This window comes from Protopterus annectens, chromosome 3.part0 (genome assembly GCF_019279795.1).
Source record: "Protopterus annectens isolate FY-2018-M chromosome 3.part0, PAN1.0, whole genome shotgun sequence".
NCBI lineage: Eukaryota > Metazoa > Chordata > Ceratodontiformes > Protopteridae > Protopterus > Protopterus annectens.
Genome location: NC_056731.1, coordinates 695235593 through 695254327, shown reverse-complemented (window position 1 = coordinate 695254327; position 18735 = coordinate 695235593).

The window sequence follows — 18735 nt, the reverse complement described above, 5'->3', positions numbered from 1 at the left end:
CATGTCATTTAGAACTTGTGGTCTGACTGAGTGGGTAAAAGAAGTTTGCTGGCTGATTTGTTAGATAGAGGAGTTTTGTAAGAGGCTAACTGGTGAATGCAGTGAACGAAAAGACATAAGTCACAGAATGAGATACATCTCTGGTCACTATAATAATGGACAACATACATACATACATATATACATACATACTTACATACATACTGTGATATCAGTTAAAAATGAAATGGGGCCAGATTCAGGAAGGCTTACACGGAGTTCAAGAGTAGTGTAAGCCTCCCGATTCAGGTACAGCCCAAACCTCCGTGTAAGAGACAGCTAACACGTCTCTTACACGGACTGGGCGTGGAAATGCTCAGTACCTCATTTGCAGCTCCAAGATATGCAAATGAGGTATTTGAGCGATCCACAAGCAGAAACCAGTCCGTGTAATGGACGTGTTAGCTGCAGAAATGTACTCAGCTGACAACTGAGTACATTTCTGCAAAATCAAAACGGAGCTATGTCAGCTCCAAATAAAGGGTGCATATGTGTCATTAAGCATGCCAATGGCCAAATATGTGGCCATTGGCATGAAAAGTGTTGCAAAAATAAGTTATTTAACTTTTTTTCCACGGGATGTTTGTGTTTAACTGCAGCGCACACCATAAGCGGGTGCGCTACCTAAAACTGAAAACCGAAGCTTATAAGCCCACAATTGTGGGATTTATGTATTACATGGAATGTCAATGGAGGGACTTGCAGACTAAAACAATATGGCCTCCGTTTAGTGGTTTGTCAAGGGGTAAGCTCCGTGTAAGATATGTAACTAAGCATTACTAGGCAATCCTATGTAAATGAGGGTTACAATACTGAATCACACTGCCACATAGGTAATGAGCACTTTCTGAGTAGTGTAAGAGTTAGAGAAGGGGAGGAACAGAGTAAGAGGTAGGTGACATCACGGAGGAAGGATAGAAAGAAATGTACCAGATGGGAGGGCAATGTAAGGTAACAGATGACAGACAGACATCAGGAGGGAGGTGTGTCCCAACAGAACACTAGGAAAGTCAAGAAATTGAGGGTATACGCTATCCCTACACTCAAAGTTTCTTGATATACATGCATCTTGGCGTGTAAGGCAGGTTCAACATGTGGGAGCGTGTTGCAAACTGTTTACAACGGTTTCTTGGCGCGTGTGTAAGGCAGTGTGCGCATTTTAGCATGAATCAGCCTAGCTCACACCGTGTAAGGATGTGTGCGCGCGTGTAACACCGTGTAAGGATGTGTGCGCGTGTTTAAGTGACTGTGAGCGTGTTTAAGCTGGTGTGCACATTGCTCCCCCTCAGGAAACAGAGAGGAAACAGGAAACAACCAAAATACAGGGAAACTGCCAGGGAATACTGCTGGAGTTAATTGGTGGAAACAATTACAAGCAGGCAATTACACAGGCAGACTAGAAGCCCAACCCAGCACTTAAAACACAACAAAGAGCAGTGAAGGCTGTTTCTCACAAGAGATACTGCCAGAAACTAAGCTATTAGAATTGAAAACTGAAAAAAAGCTGAACTCAGAGCAGAAATGCTAGGGGCTGCCATGGCTATTATAATCAGGCATAGGCGAATTGCTGAGAGTGGTGACAATGCAGGCGCTGACAGACAACCCAGAGTGAGGAGAAGGAGAAGAGTATACAGGCCCAGGGTCACCTACCATGGGTTACATGAGCTGGAGATAGTAGAGCTATAGAGTGGACAGAGAGCTCCTGCAGCAGATTGTTGAGCTGTGCAGGCCACACCTCACACACAGAACCAACAGAGGGGAACCCATCCCAGTGGAAACCAAGGTATGTGTTGGCCTAAGAATACTAGCAACAGGTACCTTCCAGAGACCAACTGGCGATATGATGGGGATATCACAGGCATCAGCCTCCAGGGTACTGCACCAGTTCCTGGATGCCATGTCACCACATGTCAGTGATCATATATATGTCCCTAATGACTGTGAGGTTGTGGCCAGCAATATCGTCTCTTCCAGCAAATAGCGGGATACCCTGAGGTGCTGGGTGCAATAGACTGCACCATACGCATCAAAGCACCAGCCGGTGAGCGGGGTAGAGTCTACATTAACCGCAAGGGATACCCCTCCATCAACTGCCAGGTCGTGTGTGATGCCCAGGGCATAATAATGAATGTGTGTGCTGGCTGCCCTGGGAGCTACCACGATTCCCACATCTGGCATCTGGCGCAGCTGTACCAATCATTTGCCAATGGGGACTTCCCACACGGACACCTAGTGGGGATGCAGGTTATGCACTTGAGCCATGGCTGATGACACCCATCAGAAATGCACACACACCTGAACAGGAACGCCATAATGAGGCACACGCACAAACACGTAATATCATAGAGCATGTGTTTGGGCTGCTCAAATCACAGTTCGGTGTCTTGACACATCTGGTGGAGCTTTACAGTACACACCAACTACATGTACCCAAATGATCATGATATGTGCTATGCTACATAATATGATCCTGCGGAAACAGCTGCAGCAGGACCAGCACAGGGCTGGGCCAAACATCCCCACCATTGCCAAGGCCACCACAGGCAGGGGGTGACTCGGAGGAGGAACAACCTGACCTTGTCCCAGTAGGCAGAAGGAGGCGTGCCCAGTATGCCCTGGCCTTGGCAATGAGGCAACGCATAGCACATACGCTTGGTCAGTAGGAACACTGGGACTGATACCGCTCTGACTCACTCATACAGTAACAGGGATGCCTAACATGACACAACCTGCTTCCAAATGTACAGGGAGTGTAGTATGTGTATCCGACAGAGGTGGCCCTGCAGCACCACCTGAGACATGAATGCCATGTGTTAAGTAATGTAATATCATGTACAATATGCACACCTGAGGACCCCAACCAACATCCATATCCACGCATATGACCCTGCGGAAACAGCTGCACGTCATACAGTGATGTACATGTGCAAAAACATGGAACAAGATACAAAATGAGGGTGTCTAGCAATAAATAGCATGGATAACCACACACCCATGTTTGTACCACAACAAGAAGCAACATGGAATAGCCATGGTCAAAAACCAATGGCTAAAACCGACTACTACTATATAGCCTGCTGCAGACCACTGTCCTAGGTTCATACTAGGCTATCTGCCCTAGGGCATTAATAAGCCTAGCCCAGAGTTTTGTGGCTTCTGCCACCCCTGCAAGTTGATGGATAATATGCCCATTATTTTGCTGTGCCTCTGTCAAGCAGTGATACTGAGGTTATCCCTGGGGTATACCTGCAATCTCCCATCCATTGGTCAAGATCTCACTTGAACAAAGCCAGTGAGGTGCTCAGCCCCACATGTACCAGGATGTTGTTCCACAGCATATGGACTCTCTGGGTGATGAATCTGTCCCTCCAGCACATCCTATTAATATCTGTGTTGAGGTTTAGGTCTCCTGCCCTTGTAGTTCTGATGGATGTAGAGGTCTTGAGGTGAAGCATGTTCATAAATTCTGGGTTGGACATAGCCTTGTATGTCAGGCACAGGTCACCTCTGAGCAGTCAGTAAGTGACTGAATACATCTGGAATTCCTTCAGTCGGGCAGCATAAGAAATATGTTTGAGATCCTTTCACCTCCTGTCGAGGAATTTGTGGGCCCATCCAATCTGAATGGGGCAGTGTATGCAATCATTGGTGTGATGAGTACAGGGGAACGATGACCTCCCTTGATCTAGATGTGAATCACTGCATGATGAGGTGGCCAATGTAGAAGGCCTTCCAAACTACCCTGGCAATGTGAGTGTCAAGCAAAAGGTCACTGTCAACCTGGGTGCCCAGGTCCCTGATAACCTACGTTGTGCTTAGAGGATTGCCACCTAGATGGGAAGTAGTGGTAACCTTGTTCTTCCTGAAGGGTATGGCTATGCATTGTTTAGTGTTTAATGTAAGGCCATGGCCATGGCACCAGTTATCTGTGTCTATGAGACCCTTCTGAAGGATGTCTGTGTCAGATGGGTTTCCAACTATGCTTCCCAGTTTGCAGTCATCTTCAAACTTTGTCAGCCATAATCCTCCTGTGTTTGCTCGTACTTCTGAAAAGTAGATACTGAACAAATGTGGGCCCAGGACTGAGCCCTGTGGGACACCACTTGTGACAGCTCTGGAGTGTGAACTGGCACCAGCAACTTTGACCCTGTGTGTTCCATCACTTAGCCAGTTTGCAACCCATGCTGTGATGTATGGGTTCACAATTAAGCTGGTGATGTTTTCAATGATACCTGAGTGGGGTATTGTGTGGAAGCCTTTGCCAGGTCAAGGTAGGCTGTGTGGACTGCCTTGCCCACGTCAATGGCCTGGGTGAGTGTTTTGAAAAAGTCAACCAAGTTTAAAAGGCAAGATCTGCCCTTGACAAAGCCAAACTGGATTGGATCCAATGTCTGCAAGTCCCCTATGTCTTCATTTAGAATTCCCATTATGATCCTCTCCATAGCTTAGCAGAACATGCTTGTCAAGCTGATGGGATGGTAGTTTCTGGGGTTGGTGGAGGCACCTCCTTTGTGAAGTGGGTCCACCATTGCTGTATGCCACTCCTTGGGAACATATCCTGAGGTGAGGCTAAGATTAAACAGCTGCCCTAACTGCGGGTGTAATTACTCATTGAGTTCATGGTGCACACAACTGGGGACACCATCTGGTCCCATGGATAAAGTGTTTTCTGCCTTGGATTGAGCAGTTCCCACTCCAGCAGTGGAGATGTTTGGGGGGCTACAATCCTCTGGTGTACATACCCCCAGTTTGGGGAGGGGAGAAATCTGCACTGAACCTGTCAGCCAGTATGTTGTCAATGTCTGTAGGTGCAGTGATATCAACATTATTCTGAACTAAGTCTGAGCATATCTGGGAGTTTCCTCCCAGGTTTCAAACATAGGTAAAAAAAGGCCTCATGATTGTCCCTGGAGTCCTGAGTGGGTTTACTCTCAAAACATGCCTCGGATGATTGTATGGGGGAACCCAGTGTTTTACTCACAATGAGCAGGGTGTCTTCCCCCACGGATTACGCTCTATCTTGTAGTAGCTCCTTCCTTGTGTTGTACAGCTTGTTTATGGCTAGGGTCCACCAGACTGGATGCTTGCCTGTGGTACAAAGAGTCATTATTATTTGGGATTGCCTGAACCATGCAGTCCTGGAGGTGCTGGTAGAAGGCATTTCTAAGTGATACAGTGGCTTGGGTAATGGTGTCTGCTGGCCTGGGGGCCTTGAAAGAGACCACACCAGTCCTCAGAAATGTGAAGTCGGCATTTGAGAAGGTCTTCACCGTTTCATTTCCCATCTGGGGTGTGGGTGGGATGTGGACTCCCACTGAGAGTAGTCCATGATCTGATCTCACCAATGATGGGTATATGTCTGGTGTTGAACAGTGTGACCCCATGTTCGTGATGATGTGTTCTAGTATGTTGCCTCCACTTGAGGGGATTGGGACCAGTTGTTCCATGGCATTTCAGTGTATGAACTCTTGGAACCTTTGTGTTAGAGTGTTGTGGCATGATTAGTGATCCCAGTCTATATGTGGATAGTTGGAATCACCCAGTAGGATGGTGTTTGGAGATACATTTATCCCCTTCAGTGTTTGCAGGATAGCTGTGTGAGGTACCTGAGTTTGAGCGGGTGGCATGTAACACCCGATAGTGCCGGGGTGCTGTCAGAAGCTGTGAACCAGGTTTCAGGCACAGCACAGACATCAATGTGCTACATACTGAGAAGGGCATAGAGTGTGTGCAGCTTGAGGTTGAGACCTTGGGCATTGAGCAGCATTACCCTTAGTGTCTTTCCTTTACTGTGTTCTAGGGTGGTAGGTGTAGAATCTGAATCTTGCATAAAAAAGGCACAATGGGGGTGGCAAGAGCATCATCTGAAATCCGGAAGCCCAGGGGTGACAGGTGCAAGCTGTTCCTTGCAAATCACCGTGGCCTGTCCAGCATGTCATCCCAGGCAGACAGACATTGGACCCCCTTAGAATGACACCATAGTCTAAGCAAAATACTACAGCTGATCATCTTGTCTCTGTTTATGTGGCATCATACTTGGTGAAGGTAGGATACTGCCGAAGGTCAGGGTCATACCTGCCTGGCCTACATAATCAGAGGGATCCTCTATGTCTCTTTCCATGTAGCCCAGGGAGGTACATCTCAGGTCGTTCACACCAGCATGGATTATGACTGGGTCAGACCTGTACTTGCAGTTTAGTGACCTGAGTGCTTGCATTATGTGGTGGATTCCAGTGCCCGATAGGCAGCTTACTGTGACCTCCTCTGTACCTGATCTGGTGAGTGGGACATCAGTGTGTCTGACTATGGAGTCACCTATGACAAGTGTGTCTGGCATTGTGTTTGGCCTTAAGGGCTGTGACTGTTTGGCACACCGACTCTGTGGTCAATGTGTTGCATGTGCTGTGCCCTGTGGAGGCAGTTGTGTGAGTGTCTGCTGTGGTGGCCACCGCCATTCTGGTAGACTTCTGATCAGAGCCTCCGAGAGTGTCTCTGTGTGTCTATGTGTATGATCTTAAGTTGTGACAGTGCCATGTGAGACTGGATTAAAGATGTGTGTGTGGTTACCTTCACCCTCTCTGGTCTTGCTAGTCCTATGTTGAGAGAGCTCAGCCTCCACTTTGGCTATATAGTTGCATCTCTCACATGTATGTGTGTTTTATGGCAGAAGGAGAGGGTTGTCAGTGTACATGAGGCAACTGTAACAGTGCCTCAATATTCCCAGGTTCACCAGCTGAGCAGGAGAGGACACTAGCAACTGATCCCTAGACATGCTAGAAGGAATAGACAAAACAATGTTGGAATACAGGGAGATATCAAGCCCCCAAGCCACATCATACTGTTTGATTGACAATAGCTACACATACACGGTGTTTCATAGTGTCATAGTGTACTACTAGGCTATCTGCCCTAGTGCATGTATAAGCCTAGCCATAGTGATGTGGCTATTGCCACCCCTTATAGTGGTAATAAGTGTACAGAATAGATTCTGAATATTGTGCCTCTGACTTAGTAGTGACACATTATGACCCCTTACGTAATTGAATAACATGACTGTGTCTCTGTCTAGTCTGTGCCTCCGTCTCATATGCAGTTGTCCAGATGTCTCCTGAAGAGAGTCAGTGAGGGACTCTGTCAAACATGAACTGGGATACTCTGCTAGAGTGTGAGATGCCTCTGAGTTATGACTCTGTCCCTCCAGCATGTCCTATACATGTATGTGCTGAGGTTCAAATACTCAGCTCTCATGGCTCTGGTGGATTTGGATTGCTTGCAGTGGAGTATGTCCACCAAATCCTGATTGGACATGGTCTTGTATGTCAGGCATAGGTCACCTGTAAGTATGCGGTATGACACTGAACAAAGCTGGACTTCCTCTATTCTGGAAGCATATGACATGTGTTGAAGAACCCTGATCTTCATGGTAGGTACTTTTCGGGTGCAAAGGTGCAAAAGGCAGGATCTGCCCTGTACAAAGCTGAACTAGGTGGGAACAAGGGTCCGTAGGTCAGTAATGTGTCTGTGTAAGAGCTCCATGACTCCTCCCATATCTTTGCAGACAAGGCTGGTTAAGCCTGTGTGGTGGTAGTTGCCATGGTCTGTGGAGGCATCCCCTTGTGGAGTGGGACCACTGTTGCCGTATGCCAGTGTTCAGGTACATATCCTGTAGCAAGACTAAGGTTAAATAGCAGTTGTATATATGGGTCCAGCCCTTCTGGAGTTCACATAGCATGCAACTGGAGATACCAGCAGGTCCCATGGATGCTGTGTACTTATCTTTGCTGAGTGTGGCTCTCACATGGACATCCAAGATGACAGTGAGGTTACATACAGCAGTGATAACTATCTTGTTTTGGGGGTGAGGGAGGGGTAAATCGCACTGAAGCTGTCCCGGAATGTTGCCAATATCTGTCAGGTCACTGGAATATATGTTGTTGTGTACCAACTCTGAGCATATCCGAGGGTTCACAACCAGGTGTCTGACATAACTGAAGAAAGCAGTGTGGTTACCTTCATTGTCTTTGGTGATTTATGTCCCCAAGTTGACCTTGCATGTCTCTATGAGATAATGTAGCTTTCTACTAGTGCTGATCACAGCTGTCTTCCCTTTTGGAGATGTAGCTCTGTCTTGCATTAGTAACCCTCATCTGTCATACAGTTTGTTTATGGCTGGGGTCCACCAGACAGGACACTTTCCCTTTGTGGAGAGGGTCCTGTTTTCAGTTGTGATTGTATGGTCCATGCTGTCTGACATCTAGCTAAGGGAGGTCATTCTGGTTCTGCAGTTATCTTTCATCAGCATTAGAAATGACCACAACAGCCCCTGTGGGTGTACCTCATGCACACACATCCAGCACCTGTAAAGTCCACAACAGTACCTCACCAGGAGTATGACAGAGCTGGAACACATGTAATGTGTAGTCTGATTAAACAGAGTGCAGCTCCACACACTGCCATGCTGTCCACCCAGATGCAAGCTGTGCCTGATGTAGAAAGCCATGTCCAAGCTGGAATCAATGCACATGCTGCACCTTGTACAATCTGAATGGCAGGGAGCTATGCACATGAGGGACCTGAACCCCAGCACTGACATATATAGGACAGGCTGTACTGCATTATCCAAAACACAGAAGCCACCCCACACATGAGTAAACTACCAGTACAGGTTGTCCATAGAGACACTGGTTGAGTCCCTCAACAGGAATCCTAATGAGTGGATGGGAGATGGGAGGTTTACCCTGGGTATCAATGTTATGTCACAGGTAGACAGAGGCGCAGTATACTAAACAAGACATATGACATGTCAAACTACGCACAATGTGTTGATGGACAAACACATTCTCCGACTAGCATTAGGTCAAGATACCTCTTGAACACAGCCAGCAAGGTGCTCTGCCTCAAATGGACCAGGATTGTATTCCACAGCATAGGGAGTCTCCTGGTGATATCTCCATCCCTCCAACATGTCCAACATACATCCCTGCTAAGGTGTAAGTCACCTGCACTAGTGGTTCAGGTGGATCTTCTGAGTCTGAGGTGGAGCATGTCCATTAATCTCTGTTTGGACATGGCCTCGCATGTCAGGCACATGTCACCTCTAAGCAGACGGTATGTGAGTGAATAGAGTGTGAGTGTCTTCAATCTGGCAGCATATGACAGCTGTTGGGGTTCCTTGATCCTTTAGGTGGGGACAGTCAGGGTGTCTCCAATTGCTGCAGATGTTGGGTGAGATACAGCCAGAATAGGGCATTCGACTCGATCACCGGTCTGATAAGTGAAGAGTACAGGGAACAATGACCCACTAGATCTGGATGTGAATCCCATCCTGATCAGGTGGGCAATGTAGAAGTTCTTCCTAGCCACTTTAGCAATGTGAGTCTCAGAAGAATGGCGACTGTTAACCTGGGTCCCCAGGTCCATGATAACCTCCCCTGTGCTTAGAGGATTGCCACCTATATGGTAGCTTGGGGTCACCTTGCTTTTCCTGAAGGGTATGTCTACACATGTTGTGCACTCTGACGTCAGGCCATGGCCCTGGCACCAGCTATCAGTTACTGTGAGTCCCTTCTGAAGGATATCTGTGTGTGATGCACTGTCCACTATGGTGCCCAGTGTGCAGGCATCTGCTAACATTGTCATCCAAAGTCCTCCCATGTTGGCCTGTACTTCTGGGAAGTACATGACAAACAATGGGGGCCAAGGACTGAGCCCTGTGTGACACCACCTGTGACCAGCCTGGAGTCTAACATAGTGCCAGCAACTCTAACCCTGTGGGTCCCGTGCTTAAGCCAGTTTGCAACCCATCTTGTGACATATGGGTTTACATTTCAGTTGTTAGGGTTTTCCACAATACCTGAGTGGGGTATTGTGTTGAAAGTGTTTGCAAGGCCAAGGTAGGCTGTATGGACTGCCTTTCCCCAACAATGGCCTAAGTGACCAATTTGAAGATGTCAACCCAGTACAAAAGGCATGATCTGCCCCTGACCAAGCCAAAATGGGATGGGTACAATGTCTGCATGTCCCCTATATCTTTGTTTATGAGCTCAATTATGATCCTCTCCATAGATTTGCAGACTACACTTGTTAAGCTTATGGGGCAGCAATTAACAGGGTCTGTAGAGGCACTGCCTTTGTGCAGATGTGCACAACTGGACCCTAACCAGGCTGTTGTGCACACTATGGAAATGTAAAGCAGTGATAGGACTAAAGCCCAGGATACTGACCACAACAGTGAAAGTACTGAAACACTACACTAGACAGTGCTACAGTGTTAGGTCAGTATGAACGGATGTTGACAATTGTGTGCAAAGTATCCCATGCAAAACCTGCAGGCACAGTATACTCCCTGTTTTGTTCACACAAAAGCATTCGGACAGTAACTACACAACATGGCACAGAACACACAACCATAAACTGCAGGTATTTGTTGAAGGTCACACTCATCCACAAATGTGATGGGCTGCAGAGTTCAACATATGTAAAGCCCACACTGGGCATGCTCACACACTTAGATAAATGAGACATCTTTCACACAACATGCCACGGGAAGGCTGAACTGGGCATGCTCACACACTTGGTCCAAATGTTACCCCTAGCAAATGTGAAAACACACCAGAGGATGTTCATCCCCCTTTCTAGACACTGATCATGTAAGCACCCTATAAGTATATTGGAGAAACGAATTCTCTCAGTAATCCGAATAGCGCGCCGTGCTAATGCGTCTGTCTGTAGTGTCATAACATAGTTAGGTAGGGGTTTGAATACAGCAGGTGGCAAGTGTGTGTGAAGGGGGGTAAGTGTGTGTGTGTGAAAGAAACATCCCTTTTGGCAACTGGGAAAACACACCACAGGATGATCATTCCACTTTCTAACTCTGATGATGTCAGCACCCTATAAGTATATCAGGGGAAAGAAAATTCCCCAGTAATGCAAATAGCGCGCTGTGCTAATGCGTCCGTCTCTAGTTTCATAACATAGTTAGGTAGGGGTTTGAATCCAGCAGGTGGCAAGTGTGTGTGAAGGGGGGTAAGTGTGTATGAAAGAAACATCCCTTTTGGCAACTGGGAAAACACACCACAGGATGATCATTCCACTTTCTAAACTCTGATGATTTCAGCACCCTATAAGTATATCAGGGGAAAGGAAACTCCCCAGTAATGCGAATAGCGCGCTGTGCTAATGCCTCCGTCTGTAGTGTCTTAACATAGTTAGGTAGGGGTTTGAATCCAGCAGGTGGCAAGTGTGTGTGAAGGGGTGTAAGTGTGTATGAAAGAGGCATCCCTTTTGGCAACTGGGAAAACACACCACAGGATGATCATTCCACTTTCTAAACTCTGATGATGTCAGCACCCTATAAGTATATCAGGGGAAAGGAAATTCCCCAGTAATGCGAATAGCGCGCTGTGCTAATGCGTCCGTCTGTAGTGTCTTAACATAGTTAGATAGGGGTTTGAATCCAGCAGGTGGCAAGTGTGTGTGAAGGGGGTTAAGTGTGTGTGTGTAAGTGTGTATGAAAGAAACATCCCTTTTGGCAAATGGGAAAACACACCACAGGATGATCATTCCACTTTCTAAACTCTGATGATGTCAGCACCCTATAAGTATATCAGGGGAAAGGAAATTCCCCAGTAATGTGAATAGCGCGCTGTGCTAATGTGTCCGTCTGTAGTGTTTTAACATAATTAGGTAGGGGTTTGAATCCAGCAGGTGGCAAGTGTGTGTGTAAGTGTGTATGAATGAAACATCCCTTTTGGCAACTGGGAAAACACACCACAGGATGATCATTCCACTTTCTAAACTCTGATGATGTCAGCACCCTATAAGTACATCAGGGGAAAGAAAATTCCCCAGGAATGCGAACAGCGTGCTGTGCTAATGCGTCCGTCTGTAGTGTCTTAACATAGTTAGGTAGGGGTTTGAATCCAGCAGGTGGCAAGTGTGTGTGAAGGGGGGTAAGTGTGTGTGATTGATATATCCCTTTTGGCAACTATGAAAACACACTACAGGATGCACATACCCCTTTCTAAACGATATCACAATTATGTATGGCTTTTGATTACAGACATGCCATGTGTGTTGTGCACACACAGAATGCCCATATGTGTGGGTTGTCCCTCACAATAATGCATGACATTGATTACACCGGTTATGGCAATGAACACATGCTGTATGTGTGTGCCAAATACACATATGTACCTGTGACTTTCAATAGTTACCATGTGTGATGCCTGCCACATGTGAATACATGGTATTTGCACAGGGTAACATTATGACCGTGGTCTTCTGTGCAGATGCTGCATGTGGGATGTGTATATACAGTGTGAGATGTAGATGCTATCAGCCTAGTAGTGAGGATGCACACCTGGTCTGGGGCATAAAGTCTACATGTTGTTAATGTACAGGAGCTGCATGTTCTCACCTGTTGTGGGAGTGGTAAGACAGTATTCCATAGCAATGCAGTGACTGCATGCTAAGAACCATTCAGCTAGGGTGTTGTAGCTACACTTATTCATTAGCATTCATTAATTTGTCGGAATCCCTGGTGAGGGTCTGATGCCAACCAAGGTCAGGGGTCTACCAGCCTGTGTCACTTGCTCAGTGATCCCTTCCATGTTCCCTATCACGTATCCCAGTGAGCGACATCCCACATCAGCTGTGGTGGCATGGACAATGACTGAGTCATGTGTCCATGCATCTGACTGACTTGTATGTTGTTGTTACAGTTTGGCCATGTGTTTCCATCTCATACATGTGATGTACATCAATGGGTAGGGATAGGGTTGACTGTGTACATGTGGCAGCTGTGACATTACTACATGACACACATATTCCACAACTGTACCATAGAGGTGACTGACAACTGACCTTTGCACATGCTACCGGAGTATTGAGATTACATTGGTGATTGACAGCACATAGGGCCAATGGTGAAAAAGAGACATAGGTCCATAGGTTCGTACAGGGATATCTGCCCAGGGCATGTATCCACCTAGCCAGAATGTGCGTGCCTTTCAACATGCATTGTGAATCTGTCTTGCTATGCCCTTTTCCAAGGTTAGTATACTGTGCCTCTTTCTCACAGTGACACATAAGTGATACCCAGGGTAACCCTACAATGTCACATCCAGTCATTAATATCGCTCTTGAAGATAGTCACTGAGTCAGTCCGCCTAACCTCTATTGGGATAATAATCAGGAATGAAGGGAGCCTCTGAGTTGTGAATGTGCCCCTCCACCATGTCCTATGTATATCACTCCTGAGGTTCAAGTATTTCCAGCGTGTATCCTGGTGGGATCTGGATATTCTGAGATGCAGCATGGCCATTACGTGAGGGTATGACCTGGCCTACTATGTCAGGCACAGATTGCCTATGAAGAGGCAGTATGTCACTGAGTAGAGCTGCTGCTACTTTAACCAGTCAGTATGTGGCATCTGTTTGAGCACTTTGATCACCTTGTCGAGGTACATATGTGGTAGCCCCAGTTGCTGCAGGTGTCTGGTAAGGTGCATGCCGACAGGTTCATCATAGTCAATTATGGGCATGATGAGGGATGAGTAAAGGGGCACAATGTCCTCCCCTGGCCTACATGTGGATCCCATGATGATGTGGCCCATATAACATGCTTACCTAACCACTTTGTCCATGTTCTTGTCAAATGGTAGAATGCTATCAACCTCGTACCCCAAGGTCCATAATTCCTTGGTCTGCACTTACTGGATTAACACATATGTGGTACATTGTGGTCACTTAGTGTTTGACAAAGGGATGACTATACTCTTTCTGTCATTCACGTTGAGGCCATGGCTGTGGCACAAGTCGTGTGTTTGCAAGAGTCCCATTTGGAGGATGCGTGTGTTAGCTGTTGAGTTGATTATGGTGTTCGGTCTGCAGTCACCTGCGACTTGCTGAGCCACAGTACTTCCATGTTGGCCTGTACCTATGACAAATATATAATGAACATGACAGCTCCTAGGGCTGTGCCTTGTGGGACACCACTTGTACCAGGTTGGAGGCTGACATGGCTCCAGCAATTCTACCATGTGTGTTCTGCCCTTGAGCCACTGTGCAATACCCATAGTGACATAGGGGTTAATATGTACACTGGTGAGCTTCCTAGAATGCACAAGTGGGGTATTGTATCCAAGGCTTATGCAAGGTCCAGGTAGGCTGTGTGGACCTCCTACCCCTTGACAGTGGCCTTGGTGACTGTTTCAAACAAAGCAAACAGGTTTGATAGGCAGGATTTGCCATTGACAAAGCCAAACTGTGTATGGTGACATGTCTGTAGGTCCACAATATCTAGATATGTGAGGTTCATGATGATCCTTGCCATAGCTTTGCAGACAAAGCTAGTCAGACATATGGGGCGAGTAGTGTCCAGGATCCGTGACAGCACCACCTGCATGTTGAGGGACCACTGTTGCTGTATGCCACTCTCTGGCCACATATCATGTATTAAGGCTGGGATTGAACAGTGGTGTTATGTCTGGGTGTAGCTCTTCTTGTGGTTCATGTAGGACACAGCCTGGGACACTGTCTGGTCCCATTGATGCAGTGTTTATTGCTTTGGGAAGGGCATCTCTTACCTGAGCATCTGTGATGTCAGGGGGGGAAGCACTGTGCTGCGAGACATATTTGCCCTTTTGGTGTGGTGGGGAGAGAAGGCAGCATTGAACCTGTCCACTAGGATGATGGCAATGTCTGTGTGTTTTATATTTTGTGTGACATATTGTATTACCTCTGAGCATATCTGGGTAGTACCACTCAGGTTACTAACATAACTACAGGCAGCCTTGTGATTATCCTCAGTGGCTTGTGGAATCCTCTCTCAAAGATGGCCTTAGACAATCATATGGGTGCCTGTAGTTGTCATCCAATACTCATCAGTGGTGCCTTCACATTTTGGGAGGTTGTTGTATCATGTAGTGGCGCCATCCTTCTATTGTATAGTGTGTTTATGGCTGGTGTCCGGTGCCCAGGACATCTGCCTTTGGAGAATTGGGTCATGCTTTCATATGTGGCTTCATGATCCATGCATTCCTGAATGTGTCCACAGAATGACTCTATACAGGTATCTGCAGTCTGGTCCATATTTTCAACAGGCCTTGGGCCTTTGAAGGTTTCCACATCATTTATGAGGGGTGTGCACTTGCTTGACATGAGCTGTTGACAGACGTGCCGCCCTCCAGACAGAGCAAGGGGAGGGTCACAGTCAGCTACCTGTTGGGACGTACCTCCCTGGACCACATGGAAAGAGACACAGAGGAGCTCTTACAGCACCCTCTCAAACTCAGGTCTCCCACACAGCCTTCATGCTGACACAGGAGAGTTTAGATTACTCTGCAAACACCATCATACTGGGTGATGCCAGCTACCCAAACATAGACTGTGAACATTACACAAGCCACAATACCCAAGCTCTAAGGTTCCCATTGATCGGACATTCTTTGGCTATGGAACAGGTAACCAACCTTCCCACAAGAGGGGCAGATATAGTAGAGCTGATCTTTACAAACATGAGTACAAACTGCTCACCACTGGGAGTATATCCCTTATTGTTGCAATCAAACCATATACTAATCACACTGGAGTTCTGGATCCCCCACATATGCAAACCTCCAACACATCGATGTGTGTGTGTGGGAAATGTCCCTATTAGCAACCGTGACAGTATGGTACAGGATGCAGATCCCCCTTTTGAAACAGTGATGATGTCAGGACTGTATAACTATATCACCTGTAGTAAAGTCCTCAAGTAATTTGCATAGTGCGCTCTGCTAATGCGTCTTTCTTCAGTGTCATAACGTAGTTAGGTAGGGGTTTGAATCCTGCAAAGGGAATTTATGTGTGTGCACTATGCTGGGAGGGTTAACTGCCTTTTGCCAACTGGGAGAACACACTACAGGGTGCACATCCCTCCTCCTACACACAGATGATGTCAGCACCCTCTACGTACAGCATTAGTAAAGATTTCGCCAACTACTGCAAATAGCACACTCTGCTAATGTGTCTGTTTCTACTGTCATTGCACAGTTAGGTATGGGTTTGAATCTTGCAAATGGAAAGTATGTGTTTTACTGTTGGTGGGGTTAGTGTGTGTGCACAATGATGGGGTGGGATGTGGCTTTTGCCACATGGGGCTATGCACTGCAGGGTGGTCATTACCCTTAACAAGCAGTGATGTTGATAGCACCCTATACAAACAAAACTGCAAAACAGAAGGTGGTGGTACTGATAACACATGTAAGGTAACACTTCTTCAAGTAATGTCCACAAAACGGAGTAGGATAATCAAACAATTCTTTTATTCTATACAGACAACATGACAACAGACAACTAACTGCCAGTACTCAGTATAGTGTTACATGCTACTGTAACACGCACATGTACCCGGATATACCTAGATAGTGTTCTGAAGCCTGAATGTGGCAAGTGTGTGGATGTGGGATGTGTCTGTGTGTGCATTTCCGTATGGGAAACATGTTTGCTGTGGCAATCAGGGTACTACAGTACCTGATGCACATTACATCTTCCAACTGATGAGGTTGCCTGAACCCTGTGAGTACAGGTAGAGAAGGGGATGCCAGTAGTAAACAACATAGTGCACTTCTGAAATGTGTACCTGTCAGGTATCAACAGCTACTCATGTAGGGTGATAAATAATGGGAATGGCAGGTGAGCGTGTGCATGTGTGTGGGTAGCAGGGTGTGTATAAATGCATGTGTGACAGAACAGATACATGTAGCTGAATCTACATAACAGCACAAGATGCGCATTGCCATAGTCAATGTTAGCATGTGATGGTGTGCAGCTGGTACACTTTGTTAAGTAGTATGGGTGCAGATAACAATTGAGGACATTCATACAGTTACTGCAGCAGGACTGCTGGGATATACGCACATTTATACTGCAACAGTCAACAGTTACCAACATGTTACTACTTATACACATCTATGTAGTCACCCTGTGCATCAGCAACGTGTTTACCTTTACCTGCACCGATGTTGTAGTATGCAGGAAGTGGCACAGTGTCATCATATGCACAGGGTGTGGGTTAGGTATGCCCAAGCCGGCCACTGGTAACACCAATTGACATGTGTGTGTATATGTGTTTGTGAGGGGCAGCAGTACAGGGTGGACCGTTGTTGGTGCAGTGTGTGTGTGTATGTGTTTGCCCTAGGTGTTAGGTTTCTGCATGTGTGTAAGCACGCACACAGTCCCACATAATGGCTGCCATGTACAGGGTTTTGTGGACAGCCACGGACTGCACCTGTCAGGTCATCCAGATCAGTGTCTGTGGGCACGGACACGGTACCTGTGCCTGGCAGGGGTGCTACGGGCCGTATCCGGTACTAACCCAGACTGGGTACTGTCATCGGAAGCAGGGGTGTGTTGACTGGACACAGTTCCCTGTTGGGACTGTCCAGAGCCACGTGCATGTGGTCTTCTGGGGTGTCTGGATGACAGCACAGACCCAGCATTGCTGGGGCTGGTGCTGGCACTTGAGGCGCGCGAGTGGGCCCGTTGTCGTCCGCGGCCACTGCCAGCTGGTGCTCTTGCTGGCATACGGCCACGTCGACGCCGCAAATGCACACCATCGCCCTGGCCCATGGACATCTGGTTGTGGAGCAGCTGTTCTATGCCCCCACAACGTCTGTCAACGACATCTGTGAAGTTACGGATAGCATTCGCAACATCACGCATGCCGTCTGTCATGGCTATGCGACATGCTCTCAGCTCCCTCAGACCCTGTCTGGTGTACCTTTCCATACGTGCCTGTGCCTGCATGACAGTTCTAAACATAGTGGAGGTTGACATACCTCCTTGGGCACGCCGGCCAGAGGCAGTACGGCCAGGGATGCGCGCACGAGAACCCATGGGCGACTGTCTGCGTGGTACCATTGGAGGCCTCTGCACATGGCTGCCTTGTGAGGATGCATGTACCACAGGTACCACATTACCCTGATCTATGCCCACTGCTGACTGTCCATCACCTAGGGACAATGGTGACAAAGGATGTAACGGCAGGATGACTGTGCGCATTGACGGGGTTGAAAGCTGTATACTGTCAATTGGCTGACCAATGGTGGACCCAGACACACCTTCCTGCACCATTACAGACATTTCATCATCATCAGTACCTGGGGCACAAGATTCAGGTTCCCTGCTGCAGGTCACCAGAGCAGCACCAGAACCTACGGGAGGAAAACATGGAACACAGATTACAGTCTCAATACATATTTGAAAGAGATGCACTTCAATACTAATGCACACATTCAGAAATGGACACATGCACTCATGGACACTAACACACATGCACACTTGGGCACAGGCACACTTGCACACATGCACACCCCACAGTAAACACACACATCAGTACCATGTTACACTACTCAATTTACTACCTGTCAATTACAGTTATTGTGAACACAGTCACCAGCATGTCTACTACAGAGTTACACTACTCTTCCTAGTTTTATAAATTGTTTTACAGATAATGTTAAAAGACTCACCAGCATGTATGGCCTGCCTCATTGCTAGATGGGAGGGAGCTGGAAGTGTGAAGAGAGTAATGTCAGTGGGCACATGTGTGCCATTCATTTTGCACATGATACAGTACAGTAGTACACTAGTTCCCTTATACACATCAGCTGCACATCATGTCTGTATATATATCATGATGACAGATACATAC